The sequence below is a fragment of the Centrocercus urophasianus genome, unplaced genomic scaffold (assembly GCF_019232065.1).
Source record: "Centrocercus urophasianus isolate 14NV4802_14NV808 unplaced genomic scaffold, USGS_Curo_1.0 seq_28, whole genome shotgun sequence".
Taxonomy (NCBI): Eukaryota; Metazoa; Chordata; class Aves; order Galliformes; family Phasianidae; genus Centrocercus; species Centrocercus urophasianus.
In genome coordinates, this window is record NW_024884844.1 from 3,672,418 (window position 1) to 3,695,843 (window position 23,426).

General features: G+C 45.5%; 1 long non-coding RNA gene across 1 annotated transcript; it reads right to left on the bottom strand.

Annotated features, from left to right (window-relative positions):
• Positions 1-1,338: 1,338 nt before the first annotated feature.
• LOC122164875 lies at positions 1,339-18,197 on the bottom strand. The gene is made up of 6 exons (XR_006170331.1): positions 18,136-18,197; positions 17,072-17,222; positions 9,547-9,640; positions 8,221-8,951; positions 4,893-5,112; positions 1,339-1,606 (listed from the first exon to the last, which is right to left on the bottom strand). It is a non-coding gene; the product is annotated as an uncharacterized LOC122164875 (long non-coding RNA).
• Positions 18,198-23,426: the final 5,229 nt, after the last annotated feature.

Genomic DNA, 23,426 nt, shown 5'->3' on the forward strand with positions numbered 1-23,426 from the left:
AAAGGCTGACACCAAGTGAGCAGTGTCCTTGCATCATCTTATTTTTGCTCTAATTGTTGTGATTCCACCTCAGAATATTCCTGCAGCTTCAGGTCAGCTCACAGGGAGCTCTTGGGTGTCTTCTCCAGGAAACGGAGCTGGAAGGGTGTTTCTGTGGTGGAAGCTTTGTCTTGAGTTAAGTGCAGTAAAAGAGGAAGAATGGTACCTGTTTTAGTAATAAAACAGTAATTAATTCCAGACATTCATAAAGGAAACCTCAGTAAGCCAGAAGAAATTATTTACACATCTTTGTATTACAGTGTTTTTCCATTCACCTTTTTTGGACTGTTTCCTTCAGAAGACGTTCAGTCCATACATTACTATTTAAAGAGTCTAATTCGACCCAGGCAATAATGACCTATAAATATTCATGATTTTGTTTAAACATTAAAATAACATCTGTTTCAGAACATCTGCAATCTGTTTTCAATGCTTCAGTACCATTTAAATTAACTGTAACTAATACAATAAACCACTATTAGGGATAATGATAATGAAGGATCCCCTATTAAGAGACACGAACAACATGGAATTGAATGAAAAACCAAATGGGGTTGTGGGAGAAGGAGAAAAACCCAATAGGCAGATCTCAAAGTTCCTTGGAACTTAGACTTGCCATTATGGGAGAGTTTCCTGTGTGTAGGACTATTGTTTAAGGGTCTCAGCTGTTGCCTCTTAGCTCCACTTAGGTCTTGTTCCAATTTTCACTGTGAGAGCAGTGATTTATGTCCCCTACAGTGGGGCTTTGAAGGCAGGGGGAGGCTCTTGCTTTCCAGCTGAAGGGCCCCACAAAGTATTTCTGAGCTGGAGAGGCTGGCACAGCCCATGCAGTTGTGGTTAATGAGCCCAATAACCTCGCTGCCCACCAGGCAGCCTGCTGGGCCACGGTGCCCAGTGGCTGATCTCGTGGTGCCCACCACAATTAACTTACTCCCAAAGAAAGGCTTTCTTTTTCCTGCTATGAAGTTCTCTCTCTTTTTCTCACAGTTGCCAGGAGAAATGACATCATGTACATCTGCATATTGCTGCAAGAGGAAGGCGAAGGTCAGGGAGGAAGGCTCATACCTCTCCATTGGTAGACTGACACCAGGCACCCACCTCCAGCAGACACGTGGCTGGAAAGCTGTGCCCACATGGAAACTCCTGGTGGGTCGGACCATAAATCATAAATCAATTTGCTCAAAAATTAGACTTACTGTTCTGTGGTTTGCTTGGGTTTTTAAGCCAGCTCTCCCCCCCCCCTTTTCCCTTCTCCCACTCTCTGATAAAAATCCAGGATGGTGTTCTGAGTTGCCCAGACCAAATGCAAACAGCCAGAACAAGAAGAAGTAAGGATTAAAGCAGCTGGATTGACTCTCTTCTGTTTTTCTTTTTTTTCTTTTTTTTTTTTTTTTTTTTTTTTAAGAAAAGTCTATATTCAAATATGTTTTCCAGTTGAAACAAAGTCAGGATCCAGTGTATGCCTGTGTGTTCTCAACTCCGTAGGAGCAGCTCCTCACCAGTGGCACCAAGCTGGAGGGTGCGATGCTGGCAGGCTACCATCTTCCTTCCCAGCAGCCATGGGAGCCTGTGGAAAGCAGAGCATAAATTCAAACCATTTAAAGAGTGATTAAGACTCCCCCTGATTACTGCTCTGCATGGTATTGAATGCTTTGGATGGTGGTGATTTATTGAAGTAATATATAATATGCTGCGTTCAGTTAACGGTCCCCATCAAGCACAATCCAGATGAATAAAAAATAAGAAGAGGGAGAGAGTGTGCTCTAAGAGGAAATCTCCTTGGATTTAAGAGAAATTGAAATATGCACATGGTAATCTGTGTCCAAAGCTTTTAGCACTTCAGAAAATGGCAGTTGCTAATACCTCTGGCTAAAGGCAGCGTTGCATGGATGGCTGACAATCCCAGGGCCTTCCTCCCTCCTTCCTTCCACCATTGACACCTGGCTCCTCCACCTGGCCTACTTTGAGGCAGATGCTGGTTTTTTGTTAAATTTTTTTTTTTTTCCATGATGCAGGACCAGGTTCCTCAAGGAAGGGCATGGCCACCTGTAGTGGAAATGCTGAGTCATGGCTTGAAGCAGTGATCAAGCATCCGGGGGGAAGGCAGGGCCACACTAGGGGAGCTCAGGTACATGCAAACCTCATGTAAGGGTTGACAGTGGAGGTAAGGGTATCTTGCTAGATCTCCCTGCCTGCAAGAGGCCTTTTAAAGTTAAGCAGTCTTTTTTTTTTTTTTCCTTTGTTTCTATGTCCACAGCTGCTGCGTTTGGCTTTGTTCTAATTTACTGCAACCTAGGATTGTGCCACCCCATTACTATTGCTACACTTTCTATCACATAGTATTACAGCATTACACCACCAGCTCCCAGTCAGCCCCGCAGCAGCTGAACAGGTGAAAACACTGGGACTTGCAACCTGAAGAGGAAAAAGCTGGAGCTGGCAGGTATAGAAAGGAAAAACAGCAATATAAGTGCTCAGCCTACCTCCAAAACTTTTAACACTTCAACTTTAATAGTAGAAGTAGCTTTTACTTATGTTTGTCAGAGGTTTATTTATTTTCATATATGGCACTTGATATATTATCACGCCGTAAGTGACTCAATGAGATACCTCCACAGTGGGCTAATTTTAAGGCATCATCTTCAATTAACACTGATCTCAATCACAAGCTTTCCAATATAAGGTAGCTGGGTTAGAAATGATAAGATTATTAATCAAATGTTTCATCTCAAGTTTGCTTGTAAGGATCCATGCCTCCAAGTTGGTTTTGTATTCCCCTGAAGGCATGAGAATTGGAAATAACTTTTACAAGCCCATAACAATGAGAGCAGAAACTCTATCACAGTACCTCTCCTCCACAACTCTGGGCTTTTGTGAAAAATGGACAAGATATCCAGAAATTACAAAAGCTTTTGAACTTCTCCAGCTCACCAGAAAGAGCACAGATGGGGATTGGTTTCATTTTCTCAGTTTCTAAAATTGGTGACATTAGATTCAATTCCAAACCAGATGAGAACTCTTCTTCAGATCTGATGTTTTTTCATGAGGAAGAGCAACTCTCCAACGTTCAAGAAGGCAGGAAATTGAATTGTGGTTGGTACATGATGGACATCGTGTGCCTGTGCATTTCTCTTGTTTGCTATGAGCAAATGTTCAGCAAACAAGGAAATGTTCTTGGCAACATCTTGCCTCAATCCAAGAGCTCATGTCTCCAGTCATTCTTCATCCCTTTAATGCCATACAGATGTCCTCCACGGTGGCTGAAGGGACACACAACCCTTTGTGTAGTGCTTGGAGCATAGACTGAGTTTGTGGAGAGGCAGAGTTGGACTTTTGAGTTCTAATATATCTAAAGTAGAGCCATAGCATCATTAAGATTGGAAAATACCTCTAAGATCATCTAGTTCAACCATCTACCTATCACCTATGTTGCTGCTAAACCACATCCCTCAATGCTGCATCTCCATGGTTCTTAAACACCTCCGTGGACAGCAACTTCACCACCTCCCTGAGCAGCCTGTTTTAATGCATCACCATCTACTGGAAAAGCTTTTCCTAATATCCAACCTGAAAAGTACACACCGACAAAAATATATGTATATATATATATATACATATATACATATATATATATATATGTATATATATATATATACACACACATATATTATACACACGTGTGTATATACACACACACATACGTAACTAAGTACATAACTTGGCTCCACGTGAATATATTTTGATAGGAGCAGTCAAATGCTTGTCCCTCAGCTCAGGGCTGGCACATGCCAGCTGTAGAGGTCTTGCTCCAAGGCCCAAAGGCACTACTGCTTCTCTGGAAAATGTCTGTCAGAATATTTTAGCCTGGGCTTCACATTTTCCCTTATTCTCACTCTCAGAAATGACAGCACCATTTTAGCTGTAACTTTCCAAATAAAATTCAGCCTGATGTACGGAAAAACCTGCACTGACAGTCACAAGCCTGGCAGAGCTGTAGGCTGCAGGGTCTTCTAAGGAGATTACTGAGATAGTCACATAGAACCATAGAATGGTTGGGTTGGAAATGACCTTGAAGCACATTCAGATCCAACCCTCTGCCATGGGCTGGTTGCCACCCACCAGCTCAGGCTGCCCAGGACCCCATCCAACCCAGCCTTGAACACCTCATGGGATGGGGAATCCACAGCTTCTCTGGACAGCTGTGCCATCACCCCCTTAGTGAAAATTTTTCACTGACATCTATGGTGACAGCCCCAACATTGCAGATGAGCTACATGCTCCTCCTGAAAGCCAGAGCGGCTTCACCAGCCCAGAGTCCTCACACCACAAACCTCAGTGCTGCAGGTACAAAACTACCACTACTTTTCAGCACCATAACACAAAAGAATGCATATGCAAGAAACTGCCTTTTTTGTTTTTTTTTTTTTTTTTTTCCCTACAGTTTGATTATCCGTCATGATAAGACATTACTTAAAGCAGCAGTGACACTGTCTAATCATGCTTGTGAAATATAGAGTTCTCTCTCCACTTCAGACAGAGCAGACATTAATACACATTTATGCAAAGCAGAGCTGGAGCTGTCAGGGGCTAATCTTTACAAGTATGATAAATGATGTTTATTTTCAGTGATGGAACGAAACACCCGGGCTGACAATAATTGTAATAAAAAGGACAGATCAACTTCTATAAAGTGATTGAATTACTAGTCTATTGCATTAATGCCTGGTCTTGGCTCTGTCATAAACCTGCTTTAGGTTACCAACAACCGTGTATTAGGAAACATCCACCTTCAGCCAGATATCCTGCCCTTGACCTGTGGGGGCATGCTGGATGCAGGTTTTGGCCAGGCTTACCTTCACTCACTCACAGGAAAGCAGCATTTCCCTCTTATCAAGCCGCCAGTGAAGCATCCCATGTCTCCCGAGCCTTGTGGAGGACTTAGAGAGCTACAGCTCAATGGCCACTTGTGCATCTTTGGTACAGATGCAATGCCTGAGCTCCACACCCAGGGATATCACTGCCGAATCTGTTGCTCTTGGCTGCAACCCATGTCAGCTAGGTCACTCTGTAAGTCTGTAATAGAAAGAAAAATACTTTTTCAGTCTTCAGAATGGAATAGATGTTGTGGGAAGAGGGAAAGGCAGGCAAATAGTTATAGCACAGTTATATTTATGTGAATCTATATGCACATCCATACATCTATTGTCCTGTGGCAAGTTGGTCAGTGTGAATGCTGCCCTTCAGCTGGGAATTCTGACATAAACATAAAAACTTGAATGCAAAAGGGAAAATGGAATTTGCAACCAATCCCTCACACTTTGGAAAACACTTTGGTTCAGGTCAGTTGAAACAATTGTTTTTACATTCTTTTTTTATTACTTCTTTTATAGGTTTTCCATTCCATTATGTTTATGTTTCGTATATATTTCTTGTTTAGAGCATCCCATGTTTCCTTTTCAGTCTATACTTGCATAGTAGCATTCTGTCCCATGATTCATTTTATATGTTTCATACAATGACTCACACTGCGGTACGCATTAGTGCACAGCGGTGCCAAAGAGAAGCCATTCCAGACTGAGAACTTGCACTGCCCCTCCTGACAGCCAGCTGCTGACTGCTGTGAGTTCTCCGAAAATGAGTTATTCCCATTTTTGTTGCCCTAAAACTTCACTCTGTCCGAATTGACACGCTCCCGTGAGAACGCTCAATTTTGGCAGAGCAGCGTTTTCTGACAGCAGAGGTTCAGCAGAAAATCTTTCAGCCTTTCTAAGAAATGTGCATACATCTGTACACGAGCGTGTGTGGTAGCACAGTGCAGGGACAAGGGGCTGATGAGCATGGCATAGATTGGGCAGCAGGAGTCCTGCTCACAGCCAAGCCCTGCTGTTGCTGTTATTGCCAGAAATAATCCTACCCCTCAAGACTGGGGGCTCCTGTGCCATTTTGGGTGGGCAGCTTCCTGTCTGATCCCCTCTCACCTGGACCAAATGTGCCTTCTGGGCCGTGCTGGAAGAGCCAGACCTGCTTGTTCAGTAAGGACTGCAGCGCAGTGAATTTAAGGCTGGAGGCACTCCTGCCCAAAGGATCATCAAAAAGAGATATGAGTGCATCTCCTTCTCACCCCTGCAAAGAGCAAGGAGAGCTCCTGCTCCGTCTGTTTCTCTTCTCCTCATTGCCTACTTCAAGCCCTGAGATTTTCTAAATTATAGAATCATTAAGGTTGGAAAGACCAATAAGATCATGCAGTCCAACCACCAACCATTCTAGACCCTGTAAATCAGTGTCACATCCATCCTCTTCTCAGAGATAAAGTCTCCACCACCTCCCTGTGGAGCCCATTCCAATGCCTCACCATTCTTTCTGAAAATAAATTTTTCCTAATATCCAACTGGAAAACCTTTAGCAACCTGAAGTCGTTACATCTGTATATCCTTCTGCCTGTTAAAAGGGACTGTGTCTATAGGATGTGCATCTCCAAAGAGGACAAAAACTTCTAAATTACATTACAGATTTAGCAGCTCCCTTAATGCTCTACACTCTCCAGGCTAAGCTATTCCTGGAGTGAACGTTAACCTCACTGACAACTAAAGACTATTTTCCTATTCAGCAGTGAAGAAAGATGCAGCACAAACTGATCACCCAGCAGCCCCTTTGCCCACATCTGGATAGCAGAGGTGAGAAGAGAGCAAAGATCCAGGGAAGCCCTTCAGCACTGGGGGAGATCCCTAAAATGGCAGCAGGGTGAGCTGGGGCCATAGCAAGCAGGGAGTGTGGTGGGACTGCCAAACAGGGAAGGGGCTTCTGATGCTGGAGAATACAAAGAAGGCAGTACCAAGATAAAAACTGTGCAAATAATTTTTGCACAGGGGGAACGCTCCTTTAATAAGTCTCCAGCCAGATAAATCACAGCTTAAGGAGAGATTGCGGTGCTATTTATTAGTCATTTGTGCATGATTTGCTCCCACCATGGGTAGTGGAATTTCTTTATCAGGTATTTAATTTTGTCAGAAATGATTTGTGCACTGCACAGCCATTCGTACCACCGTCACTGGCCTGCAGAGCTTGGGCACCTGTTGCTGTACAAGAACAGCACTGACAGTGACCTCCTAGAGGAGATACTCTGGTGGTTCAAGGATTTGACTTTCATACGCAGCTTTCCTATAGTTATTTTCCAGTACTAATCCCAAGAAGTATTTTCAGAGAGCCTCATTGCAAGGCTTAACAGCTGCCTTGGCTGCATGTTCATTGCTGGGCAATTTTTGCATCTTCACTAGCAGAACACAGGCAAACAAGGTCTTTCATAGTATAATTAAGATTGGAAATGACCACTGATATCATCTAGTCTACCAACCCATCAATGCCATGGTAGCCTGAAGCTTTCAAACTCTCTCAGACTAGCACCAGCAACAGTAAAGGTTGACTGCTTGGAATAGTTTAACTTACTTACAAATTAAAAATGATTTCCATCTCTTGCTCTTGTATTAGTCCTAGAAACATTCACTTCTTTGCTCAGAGCCCCACTTGCCAGAAGTAGCCACAAACCAAAGGGTTTGGGTTTTGGAAGTAGTTATCTGAGAAGTGCTATGAATCCCTGATGAAGATTCTGCCACTATCTACAATCCATTTTTTATCTTACTCAGACACACTGAGAAATTCAGTCCCCAGATGACTGCCTGCCCAAGTCCTTGAACTTGCAAGAAACACTGGCAGATGTTCGTTAGTGCACTGGTAACTAGAGAATTGAAGGCACTTGTCGAATCTGTTTGCAATGGATAAATGTTGGAGAGCTTCTGCTGGGGAATAACGCTTTTGGGTTGGGGCCAAGTAACCATGTTCAAAGAACCTTTCTGAGGAGCAGGGGGAGTTATGGCCAGCAGTTCAGGTTGGTTGTTCCTTTTATTATTAAATAGAAACGTAACCTGAGTGTATCTACTCCCTACCTAAGCATAACAAATAGCAAATATTTGGATGAGATTAATGGTTTTGCAGGTTTCAATACAGATTTGACAATTGAAAATGGTAGATGGTGTCCTACAGCTGCCCTCTTTCCTGGAGCACCACACACATACAAGCATGTCCCTGCAGCCCAGTGCTCAGAGCATCCCTGACCCGCAGCCCACCACCATGCCCTGATGAATCCAAGTAACACTTGATACAGAGGCTGTTGACACCATCACTTACCACTTTGCTTTGTCAAGGCCTCGCCCAGTATCTCTCCTGTATCATTGGGAAATCTGCTGAGAGGCTCCAGGTCAGGAGTTTGCTGTGGCTCTCCTTGGAGAACTGGCACCAAAATCCTTGCCAACACTGCATAAGCCATGGGAAGCAGTTTGGGCACTCATGAGCAGTCATGTGATGCCCTCCTGCTACCTGGTGGTTTCTGAGCGTGGGCTTCACAGCCATCTAATGAGAAGAGCAGAGCTGCAGAAGGAGCATCAGCATCATTTGGAGCAACAAAACATCTCCTAACCCCATCTTCTGCCTTGCACTTACCTGGCAAAACTCAGGATGTCTTCCTTCCTTGCAAATGCCCCTCCAGAGCCTGAGTTTGCTACTTCCAAAATTCAGCAAACATCTCCTATGCTCCCTATAGCTGTTGCTCACACCACCCAGCCCCTCTTAGCAGAAAGCTTCTAATCTGATTCATGTGCTTCCCAGGCTGACCTGGGACAGTGAGCAAGGTAATAACACTGCAAGAAAAACCATGCAAGAAAGCAAGGGCAAGAACCAGCTTGTTTGTGAAGCAACTGCTTAACTGCTTCAATTTGCAAAACTCAAGCACTTAAGCACTTCTTGTTAAAGTCATTCAGAAATGCAAGACTTGCCCACCAGGAGAAAAGCCAATGCTTCTCCCAAGGCAGCTGTCTGGGCCACAGCTCTCACTGAATGTGGGAGTGAGTTCAGTTCCTCATCTGCAAGCAGAAAAATAACTGAAAGTGATCTGCTGGCAACTTTCTTCATACATGCAAACACACACACACACACAGCTTTGATATGTGGGTCTGACTTAATTATAGCTGGCAAACATGAAGGCGAGATACGCTTGAGAAAGACGCCTGACAAATCTGTACTCCACAAAGGAGAACTTGGTTTCCCAGAATCCAGTAAAGCAGATAGGGGCCACATCTGGATTTTTCTTACTCTCTCATCACTCTGTATTTCCTGGTCAGAGCGGGGATCTCCCCAAGAGAGGCTTTTCTTGTGGTATTTCTGGCTGGGAATGGACACACCACAAATCTCATGAGAAGGTCTTTCCTTCCAAGATTCACGAGCCTCCAGCACAGATAATTCAGGGAAGGAACTGACTGTGCAAACGCTTTCCAAACTCTCAGCCTTTTGGGGGGTCCAGTAGCACTTATAATGATGATGTAGAGCCTCATCCTCCTCCCCTCCCACCAACACAGACACTTGATGTCACAACTGTCTGGGAAACTCCTTGCTTTTTAAGAAAGGAAAAACTGAAAGAGTTTTTTGCCCCAAACCCTCAGGCCAACACAGAGCACTCACCCTGGTTGAGACTGCGTAATCCATCTCTATAACACGCTCCTTTGGAGCTCTGCTTCACCCTCGCTCACATCCATCCGTGGTCTGCCTCTAGATCCTTTGAAAAGGTACAAGGAAAAGCACTTTGGAGGCTGTGGACATCTAGGACCTTTTGTCCTGCCTTGCCATGGGTCAGCTTAGCTGATCTGTGCCTCAGTTCCATATCCATACAAACAGGAGGGGGAAGAGAACAGCACTTCCTGGCTTTGCTGGCCTGTTGTCAAGATTAATACATTAAAGAGCAAAGTACTTTGAAATGGTCCAAAAGAAAAGCAAGCTGGAAGGTGAACACAGTGCTGAGAAGAGTGTTTTGACACAAGTTTTGTTTATTCCTTATTGCTCCTGTCCAAGGGAGATTCAGAGCCTAAAATTAGAGCAGAACAAATGCATCCCTCACTGTACTGACCAGGCTGCTCCACGTGTGGCACACAGGAAAGCTCTCAGGAGGAGGAGGTTTGGAAACTATTGTGAAAATAGAGATCACAAAGGATTGAAACCAACTGAATCTCCCAAAGCGCCTTAACTCACATAGGGCTCCCAACAGCCACCACTTTGCACAAAGCCACTGCAGAGCCAGGGTTAGAAACTTCTTTGTAATGCAATCCTCTTCCTCAAGCACGCAACCCTTCTTCCTTTCACTTTATCATCCTTCAAACCCGAAGACTTGCAGATCTGCCTCTCCTGGAAGAAATTTCACTCTAACACTGCACATAGGGACCATGGGATCATGTTGTAGCACAAGGTGATGTGTGAAAAAGGAAGGCGCTGGAAGCCCCAAGACAGTCACTGTGTAGGAATTATGGAGCCAACTGAGACCTGAGTACCCTTCAGCTCAGCCTGTGGCCACAAAGCTCATTTGCATCCAGGACCTCTGAGAGTCTTATTCCTGAGAGGGGACCTTTCTCTTCAGAGAAGCTAACACCAAGTATTCAAGCCTTCTTGAACTGAAAAGAAAAAGAAAAAAGAAAAGAAAAAAGGAAGTTCATGCCTGCTGTCTCCTAGACCCTATTATGAGATGACTACCATTACCACGAGTCTCTCTGAAAAAAACAATAAGAGAACCATAGAATGATGTGGGTTGGAAGGAACCTGAAAGATCGCCTAGCTCCAACATTCATTATCTAGTTCCAGAACCCAAAATGATGATGTTCCTACTCAAGCATCCAACTTTGATGTCTAAGAGCAGGACACAATGCCTCTGAATCCTCATGTGATGTGATCCTCATATGATCACCACCTCAAGGCTGCAGGAACATTCTAAAGTAGCTGCAAAGACCTTCAGTTCTAAACACACTGTCACATCCTTGCAGCAAGTTCAGATCATCATCACACTTTTCTCCCATCCAGCTATTGTATCTAGGATCCCAGCCCACATCCTGCATCCCAGCCTGGTGCTGGGACCATGAGCTCTCCAGCTCTACCTGCACAGCTGCACAGCTCCTGCTCATCCAGTTTGTCCAGGAGAATTTGAGTGAGCCCCAGGTGTTGTGTCATTGTGTGCAGCTGATCCACTTTGGGCTTTGAATTATCTTAAGGTCTGGCTCTGAACCCACAGAGGAGTGCAATAAGCATGAACTAAAGTGAGCACAGGGGGAAAGCTCCAGGTAGTCTTTTTTTAGTCAGTAGGAGCTAAGGGCCCTCAGCACTGACCTGTGGTGGTATCTCCTACTTGGCTCATCCCTACCAAGCCTGCACTTCATGGAAGCTTTGGGTGATGGCAAAGGGCATGCAGAACATAAGTTTGAAGGATCAGAACACAGGATAGATCAGGGAATAGAAATTTCCAGAGCAGAGGTGAGGTAGTAGGCTTCAGATAGGCAATAAACTCCAGGAAGAAGGAAAAGCAGAGTTTTTTGTGCCCCACTTTGCACAAGAAGTCAAAGACCTCAAGTGCAGCCGTAAGGATGTAGGTTAGACAGCAAGAATATCTTGCCAACAATAAGGATAAAGTAGACTGTGACAAAGCTGCAGAATTCCTCCCATTAGAGATCTCCTCAAACCGGTTAGACCAATACACGTATGTCAGGCAGGAGATGGGTTCATTTGATCTTGCCTTTGGGCCAAGGGATGATTTAGGTGGGACTTCTCCAAATCTGTGCCACTTTTCTCCTCTCCCTGGGAGCACTGGAGGTCTCAATGGGAAACATCACCTCCCGGAGGTGGCAAATCTCTTGCTGTCAGCCTCCTCCTCTCTCCATTCATGCTGTCCATGTCCTACCTTGGACTAAGGGAGCTGCCAGTGCATCTGAGTTTGACTTGTAGGAGGGGAGAAAGTGAAAATATAGAGCATTAATGTCAGTGGAAAATACCGAAGGTGCTGAAGCATGGTGAGCAGGCAGCAGAGATGTGTGACAAAGTTCTACAGCTCCACGATGAGATATAGAGAGACACTAAACTCTCTCGTGATCAGTGTGAACACTCTCCACCCCCACACTTCCTATTCTATTTAATAGCTGCAGACCATTCCATACCATATTTCCAAACACCAGCTGTTAAAGTGTCATAAAACACCCACAGGTGACAAAAATGTTGTGCCTTCACAGCGGAGCCAGTAGCAAGCAGGACCTCCCCACTGCCTTCCCTCCGGCTCCTGCGCCGGTACATGTGGTGGATTGGGCTCTACTGGAATTTGAGATGAAACAGCAGGGTTTAATTTTATGCAAGCCCCCTTTCCTTTGTGCTCAGCTGTGGGAAACAGGAGGGTTTTCAGTCAAGCTCTCCTCCACCACCTAGTGGGAAACCAGATTTTTCCCACCTTGGTGAGTGTTGAGATGAGCAGGATCGCTTGTGGGATGCTGGGACAAGCCCTGTGCAGCCATTCAGGGGACATCCTACATCTCCCAAAGAGCAAAGCAACACCAGGTCAGCAAGCTGGGCGAAGATGCCTTTTCCAATATGTAATACTTCTAGTGCACAACAGAGACAGCCAAGTCCATTTTCTGATCCATCACAGACTAAAAGAGCACTTAAATATAAACAAAAACAAAACAAAACAATGAACAGTATTTCCCATTTGTGCTCAAGCTTTTCCTGCTGCCCACCACTCCGGCCACATATGAGACACAGCCCCGCAGCACCTGTACCCTGGCCGTCAGCGTCCGGCCCCACGGCAGCTCTTGGAGGAACGGAGCTCTGGCCAAGCTCCTGCACAGGTAATTGCTGTCTGCTGGCCTCACTTCCCCTGCAGATACAGCCGCCTTCATTTCCTGTCCTAAACTGCAGGGCAGCGTCACTGTATGCTGTTAAACAGCTGCCAGGCGCTACCCAGAGGGGCTCACATTTTGGAGGTGGATATGACAAGAAAGGAAGCAAGAGGAGCACTGAGCCAGGCTACGACTTGCCTCTCTCCATGGCACAATTTGGGCACCACCACCTCGCCATGCTCTTTCGCACATGCCCAAAATTTGGATACACACACCCCATCCCCTTCCTCACAGCTCTTTTCTCCATTCACACTGAGGGGGGAGGGAGCAAAGGGTTAATGGGGTTTTCTTTCTCCTCGCAAACTGGGACCCCTGTGAGTTTTATGGGAAGGGCCAATGGAGGTGGAGGGACGGGGCGGGGGAGGAGAATTTGCTTTATGGCTTTGACAGGAACTCCCATCATGGTATAATTATGGAAGTGAGAAGTCTGCGTGTAATGAAGACCATATGCCGTGTTAAAACACACACGCACAAATATTAGGCCCCTGTGAGGCAGGCGGGGGGAGCAGGAAAGGGTGGGGGACATAGGCTCAGCCCTCCCCGAAATGCATGGGCTCAGATTTTCCAGCCTGGAGTGTGCAGCAGGCCCTGGGCACAGGGACAGCACAGCCTGAGCCTGCTTTGGGGTGAAAAACATCCAGTTTGCATTGAGTGGAAGGGCGGGCCACTGGTGCCAGAAAAAGGGTTTTTTCACCCTTTTGGAGGCCAGAGGACCCCAAGGAAGGGGAGCAGGTTGTCCCCCCTGCAGTGCTTTTCCTTTGCTTCCAGCAGGAACTGGGATGGAAATGACAACTTCAGTGACTGCCAGGGCCACCCAGTTGATGCTTGAAGCCCCTGTGCCATCCTCCCCATCACCCAGCCTGCTCTTATAGTGAGCAGCTTTCCTGGCTACAGCACAGTCGTCTCCTCTCAACGCATCCCACATCTGCTGCTCCATAGCTCCAACTCACCATAGGGTCTGGAAGCTGCTTTGGGGCTCCGCACAGCTCACACACTCTCACTCAGGGTTATCATTGTCCCATCTCAATTTTGGGGGTCACAGTTCCATCCATCCCTTTACTCACTGACCAGCAGCAGACCCCGCTTATTGCCCCCTGGATCACTTTCTCTCACCTGGTGATAACTCTCCATATAAATTCTTCTTTTTCCTGCTTTTATATATGTACCACTGTGTGTCTTCCAAAACAAATAGCTGCCTTCCACCACCCTGACCTGCCGCCATTCACTAACTGTGGACAAAACAGTTGGGAGGTTGTAGCAAGATGGGGGTCGGCCTCTTCTCCTGGGCAGCTGTGAGAAGATGAGAGGGAATGGCCTCAAAGCATGCCAGGGGAGGTTCAGGATGGATGTTAGGAAACATTTCTTCTCCACAAGAGCAGCGATGTGCTGGAACAGGCTGCCCAAGGAAGCTTTGCAGCCCCTTTTGGAGGACAATGCTGTTGCACGGAGGGGAAGTGCAGGTGTGGTGCAAGCAGGGCGCATGCGGTAAGGAGTGACCTCGTCCTCTCCTGGTCCTCGGCTGCGATCCACGATTCCCGTCATGCACAGTGTGTCATTTCCCATGAGTACCTGCCTGTTTCTGCCATCTGCCACGATTTATAGAAAATGGGCAGTGATTAATAGCCCAGTCAATGCCGAGTGAAGCCATTTTCTTTCATTTACCTGCTCCCTGACCTCCCCGCACAGTCCCAGACAGGGGCTGGGGAAGTGTATTAATCATGCACTTAAAAAATATTTAAAAGGGGAGATTGGCCGGGAGCTCGGTTGTTTTTATGGAGTCGTTTTCTACAGAGGGTGCAAGCTAATTGCCAGATAAAACAAACGGGCCCTTTGAAATGGAAATGAGCCACTTGGAGGTACTCAGAGCTTGAGCGATGCCCTAACCCCACGCTCCCCATCAACTACCTGAGACCAAGCAGAGCAGTGGCAACAGCCTTCAGGCACCAGTCAACATCCTGGGGACACTGAGAAGTCCACCACAGTGAAGTCTGCACTCCTGAGGTGGTGGCACCACAATTGAACAGAGGGCAACGCAATGGAACCCGAAGTAATACAATGCAACCCTAACCCTAGCCCAAACAAAATGAAATACAACCTTAAACCTGACCCTAACCTTCACCCTCACCCTAGCCTTACTGTAACCCCAAGCATGCATTGCATCCATGCCCAGGTGGCGAACGTGATCCTATAACTGAATAAGGATATTGAGGGAAAAGATCTTGACTTCTTGTGACATACGAGGAAGAAAGCGTTCCAGAGGACATAGTTGTGGCGCTTCTGAGCATAAATCTGACATTTCCTTTTCCTGCAATACAGCCCCGGCAGCACCATGGACACCATGTACAGCTACATAAGCACCTGGAAAATACCTTTCTGACATGTACCCCTACCAGCAGCCAGGGCTGACAGCAGTAAAACGAAAATCCCCCGTCAAGCCGAACAAAATTATTGAGTTATTCTCACCCACTGGAGACCAAAGCTTTGTTGACAACTTAATTAACTGTGTTTGTAATGAATTTTTTTGGCCACATGCAACAGACTAATTATCAAAGCAAACCTTAATCTCTTTCCAGGCACATCAAAGTAGCAAGAGCAAAAAATATTTACATCAGTCTCAGATAAAATTCTTTGCACTAATTCTAACATAATTAAAATTATGTTAGGGCTAAGATAATTATGCAAGGTGCTTATACAGCATAACAATGTAATAGGAGCTTGTGCTTTTTTTTCCCCCACCTGTATTCAATCAGCAAAGTCCTCAAATGTGTTTAATGTCTATCGAGTGCTGTCCAGAAGAGGGCCATGAAGATGATCAAAGGGCTGGAGCACTTCTCCTATGAAGACAGGTTGAGGGAGCTTGGAGAAGAGAAGGCTCCAAGGAGATCTCACTGTGGCTTTCCAGTACCTGAGGGGAGCTTACAAGCAGGAGAGGAACTGACTTTTTATACATTTGGTTGAGATAGGACAAGGGAGAATAGCTTTAAACTAAAAGAGGGAAGATTTAGCTTAGATGTTAGGAAGAAATCCTGTACTCAGAGTGATGAGGCGCTGAAACAGAGAAGATGTGAATGCCCCATCCCTGGAGGAGTTCAAGGCCAGGTTGGATGGGGCCCTGGATAGCCTGGTCTAGTGGTTGGCAGTCCTGCCCATGGCAGGGGGTCTAGAACCAGACAGCCTTTCAGGACCCTCCCAACTTAAGCCATTCTATGACTAAAATTTTTAAACCTTCCTGATAAGGAAGTAATGTAAAACCATACATTTTCATGCAAATTTGACAGCCAAAAGATGGAAAGGACTGTGCCCATTCCAAGGAATGTCCACCCAAGAAAAGGATAGAGAGAAGACAGCAGGAGAGCACCAAAGGACTGAGCTGAATCCACCTGAATCCAGCCCAAATGTCCTCCTTCCTGTGGCTCACAAAGGTTGGGATGCAGACAGGAGTTCTTGCAACAATTCTGGCCATTGTATCAACTACAAACCACTCTGAACTCCGACCAAAGTTTCATTTTTGGAGCAGAAAATACCTGTAATCTCATATTTTCTTGTCTTAGCAAAGCACAGGTATCAAACTGAATGCAAACACAGAATAAGAGATGGGTGAATGAGCTCTCAAGAGCCAATAGCTCTGCCTCTTCTTAGATTCAGCAAGAAGGTTTATGAGAAGACATCCCATTAAGCACAACACCCCATCAAGACAGATGAGGAGTTCCTCACAGGTAGAATAAAACAGCTTTCCCACTACCAACAAGAGTTGTCTGGTGTTACTATCACACAATGACTGGCTTTACCCCAAGGAAAAAGGACACTGTCACATCCCAGTGTCCTCATACAGGGGGTGAGCTACTAAGGACAACTCCCGCATTCCTCAGGTTGCTGAGCAGCTTGATACTTCTTTTTCAAACCTTCAAAGTTCCTGTGGGATTAGGTCTCGGTTTGACCTCTGACAGAGCTGACTGATGCTTTAGGAGCCGGAAAGATCGTTAGAGCTCTTTGTCCTTGGCCTTTCAGCGAAGGCCAGGGCGTTTACACTGCTGCCAGCACAGAGGAGGAGGAGAGATGCTGGTGGTGCTCCCTAGTGGCAGCCTGCGCAAGGAGGCAGCGTGCAGATGTTACCTGAACATCTTGAATAGCAGTGGGATGGCAGAGATAGAACACAGCTGGGAGGCAGCTGAATAGCAGGGGTGCAGGGAAAAACAGCCAAGATCAAGCAGGGGAAGGGACAGGCTGCTGGTTTGTGTGGGCATTCTTCAACCAGGGTAGCCTCGATTAAAAGATATCGCACTTACCATTAGCTGTTAGGGAGTTTTGAGGTTTCTGTTCAATGCACTGATACTTTGCTGTTTACAAATGGAATGCTGCAGTACCTGAGTCACTCCAGCTCTTTGTTGATTTCATCCTGAACAAACCATTTTGAGATCAGGAGATATTTTCCTCAATCTGGGAAACGTAGGCAGAAGAGATAGCTTTAAAAAAAAATAATTCAGTAAATCCATAGACATTTTCTACTTCCCAACTGATTCAGGGCAAAGATTACATACACCCACCCAGCAAGATTAGGATATCCACAGCCTTATTTTTTAGAATAAAATAATAATCTTGCACTATTCACAAGTTACCCCTCCTCTCATCCTAAACATCTTTTCTATTTGGTTAAAAACCGTCCAAGAGTTGTTTGGGGTGCCAGGACCTTCACCTTCCTCAGAGCCCCGAAACTGATGCCAGCATCACCCTCAAGACAAATTGCTTTGGCTTCTCCTTCAATTTTTTCCTGGTATAAAACAAAAATACGGGTCTTTCTTCACAAGTATATTGCAAGTAAATCTGCCCCAGCTCCTGTTCCACGGAAGGAAAACACCCACTGAGGGCGTACGGCGCCCTTTTTGGGATGCGCATAGCACCAGCAGATGGAGCTGCGAGATCAGGAGTGGGGTGACAGGTCCTGAAGCAGCTCTCGGAAAGAAACGTTGAGTTGAGGTGGGAGCTGAAAAATCGCTGCTCAGGGTGGCCTTTTGGAGCTTCCTTTCCTTAATCTGTAGCAGTGAGGGAAGTCTGTGCATCTAGCATTGGAAGAAAACTTGGGAGGGCAGAGCGTGAGGGATGCTCCGAGGTGGGGATTTTGAACAGCACTCAGTTCCCAGCCCCTTACTTGTATTGCTTGAGGACACATCTGAATCGGTTTTTATGGAACTCAGGCAGTTTCCAAACAGACTCAGCAGCATCCTTCAGTCCCTGTTCCCTCTCTTCCCCAGGCAGTCCCCTGAAATACCCTCTGTCCTGAAGCCTCCTGCGAAAGCCCTCAGGGATAGTAATATTCTGCTGTTTGTAGCCAAAAGGCAGAGACACAGCTTACCTAAGGATTTTTGAAATTCCTCAGGTCACTTCCCAGGATAAAACCAAGGTTTTTCAGATCACTCTGCACAGGGAACCAGCAGCGACCCCAGAGGTAGAGCTTTACACTGCATTATGAAGCTCCCATACAAAGTCAGTGATCATGGTTAATGTCAGTTTTACAGACAAGGAGCACTCTTCAGTGATGTTTGAGCATGTGGTGGAGTTGGAGGAGCTCCCATCAGTCGCAAGGTCAGCCCAATGCCTCTTTCCTACACAAGATTTTATAGAAGAAATAAAGCAATAACTTCAGCACAACAGGCCTTCAACACAGTCCTCCTCAGCTTAATTTTTAACTGTGCAGGTGACAACAGATAATGCCAGTCTGCAGGCCAGATTCACACTATCCAAACTGTCATCTCATTGACGGGCTCTGGACAGCTTAAACAGGAGGAATATTTGGCTTTCAGGGAGCCAACATGACTAACAGCTCCTCTTTGCTTCCACATCTCTGACGTGCTTCTGTCATGTTTTAAGAGTAGGGCACGAGCTATTTGCTTCACAGGCATCACCACTCACCTAATAACCACCATTCATCTCATGGCAATTTCTGAAGGAGCTGAAGTCTTTGTGGTTTCTTGAATTTCAGGGGGAAAAAAGAAAAATAAGGTCAAAGCACAACTGCGTCTGAGATTTGGCCTGAGCAATGTTGTCCACAGATCACTCAGTGGCTTGTGACATTCTAACCTGCCCAAGGAACTGGTGGAGTCCCCATCCCTGGAGATGCTTAAGAGAGATGTGGACATAGCAGTAAGGGACATAGGTTAGTGAAGGGACACAATATGTGAGGCTGATGGTTGGATGGTGATCTTGAAGGTCTTTTCTAACCCAAAAGTTTTTGCTACAATAAAAAGCTCTTAAAGTCTTTTAAGTTCACAGGGATGGAGCCCAAATAGCAAACACATCCCCTGACAGCCTCAGGTGTAATGCAGAACTTTAAGCCTGGGAACTTTGGTCCCTTTGGTAAATAAATAGGCAGGAATTGGGAGATGGCAGAAAGAGTCCTTTAATATCCTGGTTGCCCATAAAAAAAAAAGAATAGGTTGTACTTCTAATAACTTTACATGTTTTATGACATTATTGTCTGTAAACCTACTTAGTTGCCTTAGTAATCAGAAAACTGACTCCTTTAATAGAAAACACGGTGTACTCACCACAAGAGCCGAGAAGGAAAATTGGTCTCTTATGCAAATAGTTCAATTATAATCAAACGCAAACACAGAAAAAGGTCAGGTTCCCAAAAGGATGTCTATTTACATTATAAATAAGGAACTGGGAAACAGGAACAATATGACAGTTTTACTGCTTTTGAGCCATGATTTGCTAAATGGCAGTTTCACAAGGAGCTGAGCACTACTGGGAGAGGAGGCTGGAGGCAGCACGGACATCTGACCATCTGTCTGATCATCATCCTCCTGTGGCACCTTCCTGCCAGGTCTATGCAACTGGGTCCCCACAGCAGAGCAGGGTCTGCTCCCTGGTGCAAATCCAGATCCTCATGGACAATAAAGTAATAAAAAGAAACTGATTTTTGTTTCCAGTCATAGACTGTTAGTACAGTCTGACTCCAAGACACAGGAGGTTTTTTGAAAGAAGAAAACTAAAACCACAAAGTATTTTACTATTTATAAGTAATCTGTTACTGGCAAGTAATGGAGTTCTACTATAGCTTTGAATTAATGTATAACTTAAATAATGGCTAGTCTAATGCTGTTATGATGGTTTACATCCGGGAAGGCTCCAGGCAAAAGTAAAATCTGGTGGGGATGATAGAATAATAGAATATAAAGAGAGTCTAATGCTAGGAAGAGAGCGAGCCCAGTACAGGAAAATACAAACAAAAGACAGGAAATATAGATGTAAGAAAGCTTCCTTATAGGAAGAGAAAAGTTTCCCTCTGTCATTTCCTAACAGGTGCTCTGAGATTTTGGGGCTGCAAACTGAACCCACAATGCACATCCTGGCCCCAACCTGCAGGAAGAGGTCAAGGCAGGAGACGATCTACAACAAATACTGGCCAGCTATGAAACTTGCCACCAAGAAACATTAAAAGGAAACTAAGATCGCTCACCAACCAGCCAAGACTGCTACAGCACTGCAAATGTGCAAACACCACTCTGTCATAGCCTGCATCTCACCCATGGGGAAAGGATGGCCCAGACAGAAAGTACCTGTAATTTTGTGCCTTGAAACTCAATGCTGACAGCCTCAGCCTCCAGCTACACATTCAACAGGATACAAAGTCACATCCATACATGGAAAAACTGCCATACAAATGCATATGATCAGTGGCAAAAGGAACCCACATCAGTCTGTGCTTTTAGCTCTTGAATCAACTGCCTTATCCCCAATTAATCAGGATAAGCTGCAGGTTTCTAGCTCATTAAAATCACATCAACAATTGCAAATTTTTATGAGCACTGCCAAAGATTAACATAATTTCCACTTCCAAATGAGCACAAGAAGAAATGCTGTACTCTTGCCTACAAACAAGCTTCTGTTAGTGCTGTCTTTTTTTCACCTGTCCTGAATAACTGGGTTTTTTAGGCTGGAGGAGAAGCTCAACCCAGATCTGCCCCTGCTGCCAAATGCATGTTCAGCTTGTAGCCTGAAGTGACTGCAAAAGCAAAGGGCAGGAGCAGCCACACAAGCAGCCAGATTCCTCTGCCATAATTACGCATCAGTGAGGATCCTGGTCTGCCCCTGGTACATCATGCCATGCTGGGCCTTGGCCCAGGTGCAGACTTCATGAAGAGGGAAAGCACACACAGTCCAAGAGTGATCGATTGGGATTGTGAGGTGATGGAAAGGACCAACAAATACAGGAATATCCAAGCCCTGAAAGACTCTGGAACAAAGCCTCAAGAGCTGAGTAAAAGTGTCTTTGAGTCTAAAGAAAATCAAACAATCAGAGTTGAAGAACCATTGTTCAAACCAAAGCAGGATTGTATCTGGGGTGAATGGCCCACCAATGAACTCAAAGCAAAGATTAAGCAAGAATTGTGGAGGCAAGTCTAAGTGACAGCAGTTACCTACCATGCATTCATGAAGACTTCAGCAGAACCGTTTTCCTCCTCTTCTGCATGTTACCTACTGTTGCTGTGCAGCATTTAGCAACTACAGTTGCAGATCCGTAGGGGTGACTGCACACCAGCAGGTAAACATACACATACAACACATTAAATGCATATATTCTCCAGGCTGGGCTATGTGCATTAGCCATTGATCTAGGCTGGCTGCAGAACAGCATCTGTGAGACACTTGGTGTCAGTGCTGCACAACCATTTTAGAAGCTAGAGCAAAGAAAAGCACAGATGCTTCCCAAAATCCTGCAGGATATTTTCACCCCTGCCAACAGCTGGACAGGCTTTTGCATGGTAACATCCCAGTAGATTGCAAAGCAGAAGAAAAGGAAGAACTGGGGCCTGAGGTGAGCAGCCAGCATTCCAGCACAATACGTTATTCCAATAAGAGGCAGATGCTATTTCTGAGCAGAGCAGAATCCCTTCCTACCCACGCTTACTGTGGTTCCTTAGTCCCCTCCACTTGGTAGTGGGAAGTCTACAGCCCGTGGTCTGCTATCCATCCCGGTGGAGCTGTTGAAGTCAGGATCTACAGGGAAACCCATAAAGAGGAACCCACTGCATGTGCATTACGATTATAGGTCCTTCCAAGCAGCAAAGCTACTGTGCAGGTGCTACAGTTTTCACATACATTTTACCTCTCTTCACCACAAAGGTAAAGGCTTGCCAGGATCACTGTAATTGCTGAAACGAACAAAGGACAAAACTTTCCTCCAGGCAGAATACTAGCAGAACTGAAGTCACCCCTCTTGATTTGGTCTTCAGTGTTCAGAGAAATCTGCAACATTTCGCCACACCATTTGAACAAATTTGATTCTGAAGATGCACAGGGGAGGGAGAGAAAGTTATTAATGGGCTTAACTCACTCCACAGAGAGGTATAATTAAAGAATGAAGGCCAAAGCATAACTCATAATAGCACGTATTAACACAGGGTCCACCTTGCTGCAAATATTCATGTTTTTTATCTCCATACCACAATAGGACCTGCAGGCAGTGGCCTCCCTGCAATAGGTACTGCACAAATATGGAAGCCCAGACTAAACCCTGACCAGTTCTGAGGTAAAATCTATTCAGTAGGAAAGGTTCTGGAGGGCCAATCACTTCCTATATAGCACAGTCCTAAATAAACCGTATTCCTTATCTCTAATTCCTAGTGGGGCCGTCCATAGTCAGAGCATAAAGATCCACCCACAGAGCTGCTTCTCTGGCCACACTGCATCTCCTGGAAATCTGGCCCACTGTCCAAAGTGCTTCTACTCTCTGCTTTAAGTGAGGAAAATGCAGAGAGTGCCTCAGGCACTTGTTCCAACCTGCAAAGCGATTTAGTTATAGTTTAACTCCTGCTTGAAAATGAGGTCAAGAGGTGAGGCATGCAAGCTAAGGAGAAGTCCTCCGGCAGGCATGTGGTTATTGGGTGCACTGCATAAAACCAGCTACTCTATCTCCCTGTATAACTGTATGAGTCATCATGTACAGAAGGCTTTCGGAGACCATTGAGGATAACCGCTGTCCCTAGAAATACCAGATAAACTGGGTAAAGACGTGAAGACTTTTCTATTCTTTGGGTGCTTTCCCCACAAGTTGTGACACTGAGCAGCCCAATTCTTTCCTGAAAGGAGGCTGAATTGGCAACTCAAAGCTTGCAAGAATCTGTATGCCGTCAGCTCCAAAATATTGCATGTTCTCTGCCATGGCTTCTAGGACTCCAGATAATCTTTTTAGATATTTAAGATACGATTTTACAAGCTGTGACAGCCCTCTCCACATTCATGCAGAAAAAGCCCCGCCACGTAGGTCCAAGTATGTTTGTGGAACCCTAAATTGCACATAAGAAATTGGAAAAATGGGGGCTTAAGCAATGAGCTTCCTGCTCATGCGATCCTCATCTCATTAAAGGGAAAAGAGACAACAAGCCACGTCTCCCAAAGCAGAGACTTTTCAAAGAAACATGCAGCACCTAATACACAGCAAGCAACCTGGGGAAAAGCAGGGCAAACAGATTCAGTGGTCCTGCCAAAGAACACCTTCCACCAAAGGACACGTGCTGCCCACACTCAGCCAGAGCTAAGGATGGGACATCAGAATTCCTGAAGCAGTGAGCTTCAAGGCTTCATTCTTCATCTGACCTCCCACTCCCATCACCTTGGTATCTCAGCTCAATCTCAAGC